Here is a 14607-nt window from a genome sequence, read left to right on the forward strand (position 1 = left end):
TACTATTTCCAAAGGTAGCTTCAATAACAGATCCATTACAAATCATTTCACAGAGGATTTCAATAATATCCATTCCTAAATGAAAACTGCTATCAAGTTTCCCATCTCCAAGTTTTATTAACCACTCACTATGAGCAGAATCCTCTGACCTCATATTTGTTTTAAGAAATAACTTTCTTAAACATCCCCAAACATTACAGTACTTTAAACTGGTTTGTACTATGGCTGATCGCATAGCATGCAGTACAATACTGAGACATTGTCGAAAATCCCCTCTGAGAAGGAGAACTTTCCCACCAAATGCAACATTCAAATTCATAATTTCTCTTAGTAATCTGTCTATGGTGCTTATACATGACTGGATGCCATGGTGTATTCATCAATAATGAGAAGTTGGGACTTTTTAATGGTTTTAGCAACTTCACTATTTATATTGAGTCTAGAAATTGAAGTTTCATTTAATGGAATTGGTAATTTATATTGGGAATGAAAGGTTCTTCTGCCAAGAAGTAAATTTGCAGCAATTCCTGTAGATGCTGTGGGGAAAACAGTACCACCACAACTTCTAATATAATGTATTAAAACTTTATAAAGATATGTCTCCATGCTCCAAGGGCAGTTTCCTCCCTCAAACCTTGCCCTCACTGGAAATAGCTCGGGGAGGGCGCAGCCGTTGCCACAGTGACCCAGGACTCAGTGCCTCCAAGCTCTGTGGGCCCTTTCCTCCCTCAAACCTTGCCCTTGGGGGAAACAGCTTGGAGAGGGCGTGCTGACTGTAGGACTGACTTCCTGTTGGTCAAACCTAGGTCATGACAAGCATTACACCCAGGGTTTTTATATAAATAGATAGGAATTAAAGTTTAAATGATTTGTTGCAGGCTCTAGAATATGTCCTGGTTTTCTATCCTTGTGATCATTCAGGCTCTACAATGGAGTATGCTCAATTTTGCTTTAAAACCAAGCATTTCTACATCATAATCTGGCTCCTATGTGCTTAAGGGAAACAAACATGTTATACTACCAATTAGCTAATGGAACTCATGTTTGCATTACACAATTTTTTATTTGAAAGTAACCCTCCTTGGCTACATCCCATACACAGTTGAACAAGGAAGGTGGTTTCTGCAGTATTTGAAAAAGAGATCTGTGGCTGCTTAATCCTAATTCATCAGAAGAATCTCCAAACTGTCCACATCCTGTTTATTCTACATGTGGATGAACATGCATTCCTATATACTGGGAACTGTCTCTTAGATTTAAAAATTAAAACCTGGCAAGACTACTCTAACACTGGAAAAACAGGACGATGCTGTGATGACATACATGGACTCTGGCTTGCACATTTTGCAGTCAGCCCTGATTCTGACACTTATAATAAAGCCAATTACTTAACTTCTCTCTGCTTCAGTTTTTCCACCCATAACATGGGGAAAATGGTACTACTGCCTCAGAAGGATCAGGGCAAAAATATGTAGCTGCCCATACAACAGCGATATGCCTTTCACCTGTATGAAAAGTATGGTCACTGGTGCATGCAGCATTCTGGATTGCGAGAGGGATGTCTGACTGCCGGGGATCGGGCCAAAACCAGCAGTCAGACATCCCCTGAGGGGGTCTTGGATTGTGAGAGGGTGCAGGCCGGGCTGAGGGAATCCCTCCTTCCATGCATGAATTTCATGCACTGGGCCTCTAGTATCCTACATTGTCACATTAGAGCCATTTCTAGCACTGTCAAAACCAACACAACTTATACAGTCACATTGTTTATGCTCTTGATCCAGACTTTAGTTCAAGGAATGCAGAATCTGTAGGAAAACTTACCCTCTAAACGGCCATTCTTAAACTTATGAAAAATAAGTTCACTGGACAATAAAGTCAAATCAATTCTTCTGGCCTTCTGATTCATCAGTATATTAGCTATCATGAGATGTGATGACCAAATGAAAAGACTCAGAAGCTACAAATACTGTTTGCACTGATCCCCAAACCCTAGTGTATCTCAAAGACAACTATTCAAGAGCCCACACTTGTCTTTGACCAGAAGAAAGTGACAGCCCTATCTTTATATGGCTAGTAAGGATCTGAAATGTGCTTCTCTTCTTCTCCCCAAATGTACATAATTGTGGAGATATTATGATTCAAATGCTCTGTGTACATTGTTTCCTCTTATCTCCCACTGAGTCTTCTCATACCGCACTATTTCAAAGGAAAGAATTCAAGTCATTTTATATTTACTGAGTATCTCCCTAAAGTATAGTTATGTGCTAGGACTGGAGGGTGAGGGGCTCTCACAAAAATGTAGATGTTCTAGGGAATTATATTTTATTATAAACTTATAGTAGAAAAGTTGAGTGTGTCCTATAGTTGATAAGTAGCAGGAGACAGACTTGACTGATGGGATAGAATTACCTAGGCTACAAGGGTTTGGGAAACCATTCCACACATATGTAGGGCACATGAGCAAAGGTATGGATGACAGTGATCCATATGGAAAGGCCATAATTTTATCAACAGGTATGTGTTAGCAAAGGAGATACATAAATCTTAAGGACTAGGGCGCAGTAGTTCCAAAAGAAATATCTCTCTGAGTTTCACAGTGAAATACAGAACTGTTCAATCAGCATTGAAGAGAAGCATTTTGGTAGTACAGCCAAAAATACATAGATAATTATGAGCCTACAAATTGCAAGAAAATGCATCCACACTGGCTTTGAAGGAGAAAACTAAGTTCTGCCTATTACTCCATAACATGCCTAGCAAGAATCATACCAAAACAAAATGCTAAATATTGTCTTGGATAGTAACATTTGTCATTAAGCCACATGATATGACTCAAATAGATCATTATTCTCATCATACGTGATTATATACTGAGGACGTGACATATGCAAAGCTTCTACTAAGACAGTTAAATTATAGCCATGATTTCAAGGAAGGATATTAGGGCCTCTGCCATAACAAGTGAACCCTACTTTAAGCAGCTCCATTAAAAATATTTTAAAGATCAATTAGAGCTCTCAGTCTCTCTCTCTCTCTCTCTCTCCCACTACCAGAACAACATTATTTTACATTGTGAGCAACTGAGATGACTTTAAAGTTAGATTACAATAATACTTACATTTATAGCTTCCCTATGAATTGCTTTCGGCCTCTTCTCCCACAAAACTATAGCAGGAATTGTTCTAGTCCTCTGACCCTCTGGCATTTTTCTAAAAGCCTCAGCAGCTCCCATTCCTATTTTCTTTGTTTGTTTGGTGTGTTTTTTGTTTGTTTGTTTTTATTGGTCAACTTGACATCCATTATTTAGGGTAAGAAGTATAATGGGAAATGGTTATTTGGTAAATTTCTTATGTATTACTTCCAGAAACATGAAGAAGGAGACAGTGATTACTGTTTGTCTTAAATACTAACAGCAATAATAGCTAACATTTATTGACTTTCACTAGGTGCCAGTCACTGGACTAAACCCTTTCCATAGATTATCTAATTTAATTCTCACATTTTTCAGAAAAAGGTTAAATAACTTATCTAAAACTACACAGCTAGCAAGTTTGAGGACCCAGGATTTGAACCCAGGTGTACTCATTCAATAGTCTACTTTTTAAATAATTACACCATATGGACTCCTGGGCTCAGTTCACAAGCATCCACAAAACCTTAACAAATCATCATGGAAAATGAAAATTAAGTATGCATTTACATTAATCCTTGCATGGACAATGTCCCACCAATGCTATGTTATAATGTGGTCTTTGTGATTATTTTTCTAACCACAGGTATAGTTCTCCATGAGCCATTTACTTGTTCTATCCTAAACTTATTTTTGATAAATAGTAAAGATCTAGAATTTATTGTCTTAAACCATGGAACAGAGAAAAAACTAGTTTAATAATCAAACTTTTATTTTTATTTTTTTTATAATCAAACTTTTAGTGTGGACTTCTTTCACACAGTTCCTGTAATGCTTGGGAATATATCTTTTTTGGGGAAGCCTTCTATGAACTCACTCTAACCACTTATTTCTTATTCTTCAACAGGATAAGTTCACCCATCATAATTCTTCTTCTTAGCAATTAACTCCAGTATAATTGTATAATTAAAGTAATATTTGTAATATTAAAGTAATATTTGTAGGTTTTCAACTGGTCTTTAAACTGTGGTATATAATTCTGGCTGAAGTGGTATATAATTTATAACTAATGAATATTTACTGAGTAAATATGTCTTCAAGCAGTGATATGCATGCAAATTATGACCTCAGAATTCTGTCATCATCATTCTGTTAAATGGGTTATTCTGTCAGTTATTGAGGAATTCTATAATCCTCCCGTTTTCAACAGTAGTCAGAGATGAAGAGAAAGTTTATAAATGTTGGTCTCTCTGACCCATGATTTTATAGCTTAGGTCCAAATAAATCATTGACTCTAGAGTTGGAATAGAGCTAACATACCATATAGTTTATTTTCTTTCTCATACATATGAGAAAAAAAGAAGTCTAGAGAGAGATGAAGGACTTATCAAAGATCATACAACCAGTCAATGATGAAAGCAACTATGAATTTCTAACTACCCAGGTTTTTCTAAAAGTGCATTAAGTACAGAAAGTAGAAAGTTAAAAATAAATAGAACAAAGCAAACTATTACCACAATAACAGCAAGTTGTCAAAAGATTAGTTCCAGTGCCAGAGAGTTTTTTATGTGAAGTTCAAGAGGTTAATTAATGACTATATCTTTCTAAAGTTATTTTAGGGGCTTGGAACTCTTAAATTTGTAAGCTTATTTTTAGGCAGATGCACGCCCAAGACAGGCATTCTCATCTTTGTTTTGAACTAGCTTCCTTCCCAGTCTCTCTCATTGAATGCCAAGGAAAAGATTCCCAGAATGGGCTCCTCTCTGCTAAAACATCTGCTTGTTGTTTCTCCTCCTGCCAACATCACTGCACAATCTGGCAATCTTCTGAAAACACTTCTGAATCGGACTTGTGGGAGTTTTCTGGAGCTCCTCAAATGCAAACCCATCCAAAATGTGGTAGTGTTCAAATTGGTTTCTATTTTTTCCCCAAGATCCCAAAATGGCAACATACAGACTTCAAGTAATATTTTATTCAAGCTGACCTTGTGGCGCCTCCCCCCACCCCCAATTGCTCTTTGGCTTCATTGAAAATAAAAGGCTGAATAGTGACCATTCATAATATCTCTCCCAGTGTCATTTCCATGACATTATAGATATTAAAAGAACTGGAGTCACAAATAGTACAAAGCCTGGACTATCAATAAGTCATTCATCATCTGGATAAAATGAATGTGGCATATGTCTGGAATCTGTAGAGTACTCCATTTAGAATAGCACCCATACTGGTGACCAAGCCTCAGAAAAGCATAAGTATCATTCACTTCCCAGGAGCATCAATTGTTCCAAAATACTCTCAGAATTGGGACCTTCTATTGCAGTGGTTTTCAACCTTGGCTGCACGTTAGAATCACCTGGGAATCTTTTTAAAATCCTGATTTCTGGGCCTCATCCTCCAGAAATTCTGTTTCTTTGTTACTAATGTTGTGGCCTCACCCCATAACAAAGAAACAGAATTTTCGGAGGATGAAGCCCAGAAATCAGGATTTTAAAAAGATTCTCAGGTGATTCTAATGTGCAGCCAAGGTTGAGAACCACTGTTCTATTGCCTTTTCCTATCTAAGCAGCCATTTCACCTGTCAAGCTAACACTCAGCTTTCCTGAACTAATAACAAATGAAGTGATTGCATTCTCCAAGGCCTAATTTAATCAAATGTGAAAACCTCACCATCAAACATGAAAACATTTTTGTTCATAGTTATGCATTTATACACTGCCCATTTCTTAGTTGTATTAATGTATTCTACATATTCATCTGTTAAAAATAATAGGCAAGAACTATCATCAAAGGCAAGAAATATCTGGTACCAGATGTGGTATCATTCATTATGTAATCCCTGGTTTTAGACATGATGATTTGACCCAAAAGCTCTTAAGTGAACATATATTCCACCTTTTTCAAACTAAGAATGAGTCTTCTCTAGACCTTTATCCTCAACTCTGATTTTAAGTCATAACAACTCATTCTCACCTCACAAACAATTCATAAAAAAATTGGCATTGTTGGTTACACAGAATGATAGAACTGAAGTAAATCAAGTTTATTTCTTCCCCTTTAAAAAATAAAAATAAATAAATAATTGACATTGCATGTAAAATGAGGAGAATTATACATCTGTATAAATAAACCCCACTTTCAACTCTAGTCCCATATTTGACAAACAGTTTTGAAATATGTTAACTCTATCCTCCATCTATTTCAAAACTTTTTAACTCATATACATGGACTGAAAAGGATATCAACCACTTTGTGTAAACTGAAACCCTCAGAGCCCTGGGACTCTTGAAATAGTATGTGTCAAGCCCCTAGGAATGCAGAGGTTAAACTGCAAACCAGAGTCAGGTTGAGGAGGAGACATTCCAGGGTGCAGCCAGATATTCAAGGGCCTCAGACACTCGAATCTATGCTGGTGACCTGGTCTTTGACCCTATCCTATTTTACTTATGCTCTCAAACAGGCCATTTGCCATCTCACACAGCTCTAACTTTACTCTCCTGGAATCTGAAGATTGCTTTTTAGTTTTTATATCTTGTAACCACTCACCTTAAATTGAATCCTTACTGCTACATTTCCCTGGGACCCATAATTGCTCACTCTGGTTGATGAATTTGTTTTGGTGTTATTTCAATTCACCAGGTCATTTTGGGCTTCTACAATTTGTCTTGAACTTCTAATTGAAGACCCTTTTATGAGAACTGAGATCTTTCTTAGTTATTCAGTGCTCAGCAGGTCTAAATGATCTCCCCAAATGTACTTATTATCAATTACTGTCTAAAACACCACTCCATCACTTAATTTGTTTCAAACAATAATAATCATATACTTTGCTCATACATCTGTAATTTTTTGGCAAGTCTTGTTAGGATCAGCTTGTTTCTGCTCTATAAGTGTCAGCTGAAGTGGCACAACTGGGGGTTGTAGGATCTACTTTGAAGATGGTTCATTTACATCATTTACATGACTGGTAAGTGCTGGAAGTTCACCCAGGGCTGTAGGCCATAGGCCTTGGTTCGACTCTATGTGGGCCTTTCCATGAGCTTCTTGGCATATTTATAGCATGATAGCTAAATTATAAGAGTGAGTTTCCCATGAGAAAGGAGGTAGCAGTTGCCACTTTCTTAAGACATAGGCCCAGAAACTGGCATTGTCACTTTCACTGTATTCTATTGGTCAAGCCATCATAAAGATGAAATTCAAGGTAAAGGGACATAAACCCATACTAGTCAATGGTTAAAAGGTCAAAAAATTTTAGGACTATGTTTGAAAACAACCACACTCATGCAGGCCCATATAAATTCTTGCTTTTAAAAAAATCGTTCAGTCTCAAGACAGTTGTTTAGAACAGGATTAAATCCAAGCCTTTCTGAATTCTGATGATTATAATGTCCTTCATCTCTTATTTCATACAGATTTTCCTCAAAGATTGAGTCCTTATCCTATGTTTTCCAAAGCTTAGTCAGCATGATCCTTCACAAATATAGATTTTCCCCCTAGCAGGTACTTCTTTTCCCTGAGAATGGATTATACCTTCTTTCCTATAAAATGCTTCCATGTAATGAAACGCCTTTTGATGCTAAACCTTCCTGCTCACCCCTATTCTACAGATGATCATATAGTTACCACCTGTAAATAAAAGCATTTCTCAATAATCTTCCACAGATAGCTTATTCCAGAGATTCACTAACAATTTATAGTTATAAAGAATCATATCAGTAAAAGAACACTGAACCCAAATAAACAAAATCAGAAATGAAAGAGGCAAAATAACAACAGAACCCACAGAAATACAAAGGATCATAAAAAAAAAAATACTATGAGCAACTCTATTTCAACAAATTGGTCAACCTAGAAGAAGTGGATATATTCCTAGAAAAATATGACCTTCCAAAACGCAATCAGGAAGAATAAAAAAAAATCTGAATAGGCTGGTAACTCTGGAGGAAATTGAAGCAGTAATCAGAAAACTTCCAGAAAACAAAAGCCCTGGACCAGACGGCTTCACAAGAGATTTTTACCAAATATTCAAAGAACTAAAACCTATCCTCCTCAGACTATTCCAAAATATTCAAGAGGAAGGAACACATTCTACGTAGCCAGCATTACCCTAATCCCCAAACCAGAAAAAGATACTACAAAAAAAGAGAATTACAGGCCAATATCTCTGATGGACATTTATGCTAAAGTCCTCAACAAAATCATAGCAAATAGGATCCAGCATGCCATTACAAAAATCATACACCATGACCAAGTGGGATTTATTCCTGGGATGCAAGGATGGTACGATATCTGCAAATCAATAAACATGATAAATCACATAAACAAATTGAGAGATTAAAACCACATAATTATATCAATTGATGCAGAAAAAAATTTGACAAAATCCAACACCCTTTCTTGATAAAAACTCGCAGCAAAATGGGAATAGAGGGATCATAATACAACATAATAAAAGCCATATATGAGAAACCTACAGACAACATAATACTCAATGGGCAAAAACTAAAACCATTTCCCCTAAGAACAGGAACAAGACAGGGAAGCCCACTCTCACCACTCCTGTTCAACATAGTACTGGAAATGCTAGCCATAGCGATCAGAAAAGAGGAAGAAATAAAAGGCATCCAAATTGGAAAAGAAGAAGTAAAAGTGTCATTATTTGCAGATGACATGATAATGTACATAGAAAACCCTAAAGACTACATAAAAAAAACTACTAGCTTTAATAAATGAATTTGGCAATGTAGCAGGATACTACATTAACACCCAGAAATCTATGGCTTTTTTATACACCAACAATGAACTCACAGAAAGGGAAACAAACAAACAAAAAACAATCCCATTTACCATTGCAACAAAAAAATTAAGATACCTAGGAATAAACTTAGCTAAGGAGGTAAAAGACCTGTATGCGGAAAACTACAGGACACTGAAAAAAGAGATAGAGGAAGACATAAACAGATGGAAGACATAAACAGTGTTCATGGATTGGTAGAATCAACATCATTAAAATGTCCATACTACCCAAAGCAATCTATAGATTTAATGCAATCCCCATTAAACTACCAATGGCATATTTCACAGACCTAGAACAAACTCTCCAAAATTCATATGGAACAAAAAAGACCCCAAATAGCCACAGCAATCCTGAGAACAGCCACTGTTCTCAAACTGCCTGGTACTGGCACAAGAACAGACATATAGACCAATCGAACCAAACAGAGAACCTAGAAATCGACCCTAGACTTTATGCTCAATTAATATTTGACAAAGGAGGCAAGAGAATACAATGGAGTCAAGACAGTCTCTTCAATAAATGGTGTTGGGAAAATTGGTCAGATACATGAAAAAAATGAAACTACACCTCCAATTTACACCATACACAAAAATAAAGTCAAAATGGAAAAAGGACATAAACATAAGACAGGAAGCCATAAAAATCTTAGAAGAAAACATAGGCAGCAAAATAGCAGACATATGTCATAGAAATATCTTTACCAATACATGGAAATGGAAACTAAGGAGAAAATAAAAAAAATGGGACTACATCAAAATAAAAAGCTTCTGCACAGCAAAAGAATCCATCAACAAAACAACTGATTCTCAGGCAGAAAAATCCTGGCTCAGGTGCCTTCGTTTGATCACCTCTTTAAGCAACTATGTTTTTGCCATTTGAACATTAATAGCAACAGTGTACTCTGCCCCTTTAACCCGCCACAAGCACACCTTCCCCGGCTCTCTACCATCTACACTAGCTTCTCTACATTCACAACAGGGTTACTTGAATCACTCCAAGTGCCCACACAGCCCAAACACACATGATCTTAGCGGAGTTCACGTCATAGAACCTTCCAGGGCACACAGGTACCTGAGCGATGAAGACCACGTGCTTCCCACTGAACTTCTTCTCCAGCTCGCGTACCAGCCGGACCTGGATTTTCTGGAAAGACTTGAGTTGAGGAACTGGGACGAAGATGATAATAGCTTTCCGACCGCCACCAACTTCGATTTCCTAAAAAAGACAAATCCGGAATCAGCCTACGTGCCCACCAGCAGATGAGTGGGTTAAAAACTGTGGTACGTCTACACAATGGAATACTACACTGCAGTAAAAAAGAAGGAATTCTTACCATTTGCAACAGCATGGATGGAACTGGAGAGCATTATGCTAAGTGAAATAAGCCAGTCAGAGAAAGATAAATATCACATGATCTCACTTATTTGTGGAATATAATGAACAACATAAACTGATGAACAAAAATAGATCCAGAGACAGAGAAGCATTGAACAGACTGCCAAACCTCAGTGGGAAGACGGGGGTGGGGAGGAAGGGGGAAAGAAATCAATCAAAGGACTTGTATTTATGCATATAAGCATAACCAATGGACATCGACACTAGCGGGGTGAGGGCTTTTGCTGAGGGTGGGGGTGGCCAGAGAGTGGTTAATGGCAGAAAAGGAGACATATGTAATACTATATGTAATACTTTAAAAATAGTTTTTTAAAAACTTGACAGCTGCCAGACAGGCAAATTGGGCAATCGTTCCCGCCTGCTTGCACCCAAGGGTTGTGGTGTCAGAAAAAAGCAGAGAAGCACTGAATCACTTGGAGCTTCAACATGGTGCTAAAAGCCAAAAACATTTTCTGATAGTGGTCAGCACTTAACTACCTAACAGGAAACCCAGAACTGGCAGACAGAACAGAAGAGTGGGATCCTAAAGCAGTCCCCATGGAGCATTAGAACATGGGTGAAGCAAATATCACTTTTTTATTTTACTTTTTTTTAGTATCATTTATTTTATTTTTATTGTTATTTTTTTAATGTATTCTTCCTTGCTTCTCATTTTTTCATCCTGTTTATCTTTTCCTTTCCCTGCCTTAGTTTTTCTCTTTTTTTTTCATTTCACCCCTTTTAAAAAATTGATTTTCTTCATCTGCATTATTGATGTGTTGTTATTGTAGTCACTGTTGGCTTATTCATATATCTAATTTCCTCTTCTCTACTCTGACTCCATTTCCCCTTCTTTTTCTCTTCCTTTGCTACTCATTTTTTTTTCTTTTCCTCTCCTTTCCTCTCTTGCTCTTTTTTCCTCCTAATTTTTAAATTACTTTAATTTTCTAAATTCAGGAATATCTGCTCTCTCCTCTATTCTCCTTTTCAAATAAATAAATAAATAAATAAATAAATAAATAAAAATATTTATTTTCTCTTTCTTCTCGTCCACTCATTCTCATTCTTCCTCCTCTATAATAAAGTGTGTTCCATCCAGTATTCATTCAAATCTTTAACCTTATTTTCTGTATTTAAGCTCTGCCTATACAGATCCCCCCCCCACCTTTTTTCTGGGTATTTTTTGTTTAAGCTTTTCAGGTTTTTTTTGTTGTTGTTTGTTTTCTCCTGATATACTGTCTTTTTTTTTCCCCGTTCCTTTACTTTTTGTCTATTCTCGCTACCATTTTTGCACTCTTTTTTCTTTCTTAATTCTTTCTGGTGGTCACTTTTAGTGGGATTAGAGGTGTCCTGTGTACATTCATGTTCTGATCCTTTTGTGTCATGCCTTGTCATGTTGTATTTTGTACTATTCGGCCAGCACCTCCACAATGGTTGTCATGATGTAGTAGAGAGCAAGCCACATAATCAGACACTGTGAGAGGAGACTCCATCCACAAACAGGACAATAAAATTCAAGACCCAAATATATTAAGAGAACCCAAATATCTCAAGTAGCGGGCATACCTAGAATACCCAGCTCAGAAGACCTGAGAGACTGCACCACTGGGTCCCACAAATCATCTACATAAGACAAATTCAAAAAATGTGGGTAGCATAGCAGTTAGATTTAATATACATAAACAATCACAAAGAAACAGCAAAAATGGCAAGACCAAAAAAAAAACTCATATGAAAGAAAAGGAGGAATCATCAGAAAAGGAGATAAATGAAATTGAGGCAAGCAATTTGTCAGAGAAAGAATTCAGAGTAATGCTTATTAGGATACTCAAAAGTCTGGAAGACAAATTCACCAGCATGTGTAAGATACAAGAGGGCATGAAAAATGACATAGCTGCAATAAAGAACACAATGGCAGGTTTCAGCAGTAGACTAGAAAAGCTGGTGGCCAAATCAACAAGTTAGAAGACCAATTAGAAAAACACACAAGCAGAGTGGCAACCAGAAAAGGAAATGTAAAACGCAGGAAGATCTGTCTATAAGAGACCCACCTCAGAATAAAGGTCTCACACAGACTGAAAATGAAGGGATTGAAAAAAAATATCAGGCAAATGAAAATAAAAAATAAAAATGCTTGGGGTAGCAATACTTATATATGACAAAATAGACATCAAAGTGAAGGCCATAACAGGAGATAAAAAAGGCCACTTCATAATACTAAAGTGATCAATTCAACAAGAGGATATAACTCAGGTAAACATATATGCACCCAATGCAGGAGCACCCAAATACATAATAAAAACTTCTGGAAGATATCAAAAGAGAGATCGACAGCAATACAATCAAAGTAGGGGACTCTAATGCCCTATTGATACCATTGGATAAATCCTCTAGAAAACAATCATCAAAAGAACAGCAACCCTAGGAGGATGCTGCATGGACATGCTCCCAGGAACAAGCTGGAATTACAACTGAAATATGGAAAGGCTTCCTGAATAATCAACAGAAAACTCACAGGAGAGAACCCTGATACCCAAGGACCAAAGGTGGAGACAGCATAGAGACTGGTAGGAGGGGCGGAGGCATAAAAGGGCTAGCTGGGCACCCACAGACAGCAACTCAAGTGCAGGAGAGATATCTAAGTTCGGGGGGGGGGTGCCACTGAGAACTCTGGGATCTAATCCCGAAGCTTGGATCCCCAGCAGAGAGCACCAAATCTGAGGAGGGTACCCACATAACATCTTCCTATGAAAAGCAGTGGGGTGTTGTTTACCAGGGAGTGGCAGCTGACAGTTCAGGCACCCTCTTGAAGGGCCCCCACACAAAAATTCCCTGTGGAGCCACCCACCTTGTGATATGTGAGAGGGAGAGTGAAGTGGACTGGAGCTGTGTGAGCAGAACCCAGGACTAGGGACTCAGAAGGCAGGCACCCCAAGTTTCCGGGGCTGAGTCATTCCCTCACACAGCAGAGGACATCTTCCCCACATAAACATCTGCCTTGCCTGGGGGAAAGGCAGTTGACACACCCTATTGGAAAACACCTTGCCCTCAGGCCACTTAAGAGATTAAAAGTAACAATTAGCCTCCTAGCAGAAGTAACAGCCCCACCCTGTTGAAAAAACTCTCACCACACCTGAGGATGATTGCCTGGGGGCAATTCAAGTCACAATCCTATTAGTCTGTAGACCAGTGGTTCTTAACCTTGGCTGCATATTAGAATCACCTGGGAATCTTTTTAAAATCCTGATTTCTGGGCCTCATCCTCTGGAAATTCTGTTTCTTTGTTACTAATGTTGTGGCCTCACCCCATAACAAAGAAACAGAATTTCCGGAGGATGAGGCCCAGAAATCAGGATTTTAAAAAGATTCCCAGGTGATTCTAATGTGCAGCCAAGGTTGAGAACCACTGCTGTAGACAGAGTAGGTCTCTGCAGGCTTTGAGTCTTTGCCTGATCCAATTAGTCAGAAACAACTGTTAACACTGTCCTGCACTAGAGATTGAGAGGTGTAGAGGATCTACCTAATACATAATCACAAATCTAAACAGACAACCAAACTGAGGAAACAAGGAACAACCCCCAAATGAAAGAACTAAAGAATTCGCCAGAAGAAGAGATAAATGAAGCAGAGGTATGTAATTTATCTGAAACAGAGTTCAGAGTAATGATGTTAAAAATGCTCAACAGTATGAAAAAAGATATAGTAACTCAAAAAAGAGATAAAGAATGAGATAAAGAATCTAAACAGACAACCAAACTGAGGAAACAAGGAACAACCCCCAAATGAAAGAACTAAAGAATTCGCCAGAAGAAGAGATAAATGAAGCAGAGGTATGTAATTTATCTGAAACAGAGTTCAGAGTAATGATGTTAAAAATGCTCAACAGTATGAAAAAAGATATAGTAACTCAAAAAAGAGATAAAGAATGAGATAAAGAATGACACAACACAAATACAGAAGATATTGGAAGGAATACAAAGCAGATTAGGAGAAGCTAATGATCAAATCAGTGAATTAGAAGACAGAGTTGAAAATATCACTCAATTAGAGAACCAAAAAGAAAAAACAATTAAACTGGAGGATAGCTTAAGGGAGCTGTGGGACAATGTGAAATGTAACAATATTCGAATAGCAGGTGTGCCAGAAGAGGCAGAAAGGAAGAAAGGAATAGAGAAGGTGTTTGAAGAAATAATGGTAGAAAACTTCCCTAACCTGGTAAAGGAAAAAGTCAAACAAGTTCAGGAGGCACAGAGAACCACAAACAAGAATAATCCAAACTGACCCATGCCCAGACACATCATAATTAAAA

General features: G+C 37.6%; 1 protein-coding gene and 1 long non-coding RNA gene across 2 annotated transcripts in view; both read right to left on the reverse strand.

The window, feature by feature from the left end:
• Positions 1-14607, reverse strand: part of IL1RAPL2 (interleukin 1 receptor accessory protein-like 2) — a 1356387-nt gene that overhangs the window by 1143359 nt on the left and 198421 nt on the right. The gene's annotated exons all lie outside the window — the stretch shown is intronic.
• Positions 131-10214, reverse strand: LOC102244235. Its single transcript, XR_313785.2, has 3 exons — positions 9996-10214; positions 3196-3198; positions 131-144 (listed from the first exon to the last, which is right to left on the reverse strand). It is a non-coding gene; the product is annotated as an uncharacterized LOC102244235 (long non-coding RNA).

The sequence above is a fragment of the Myotis brandtii genome, unplaced genomic scaffold, assembly GCF_000412655.1.
Source record: "Myotis brandtii unplaced genomic scaffold, ASM41265v1 scaffold305, whole genome shotgun sequence".
Lineage (NCBI taxonomy): Eukaryota > Metazoa > Chordata > Mammalia > Chiroptera > Vespertilionidae > Myotis > Myotis brandtii.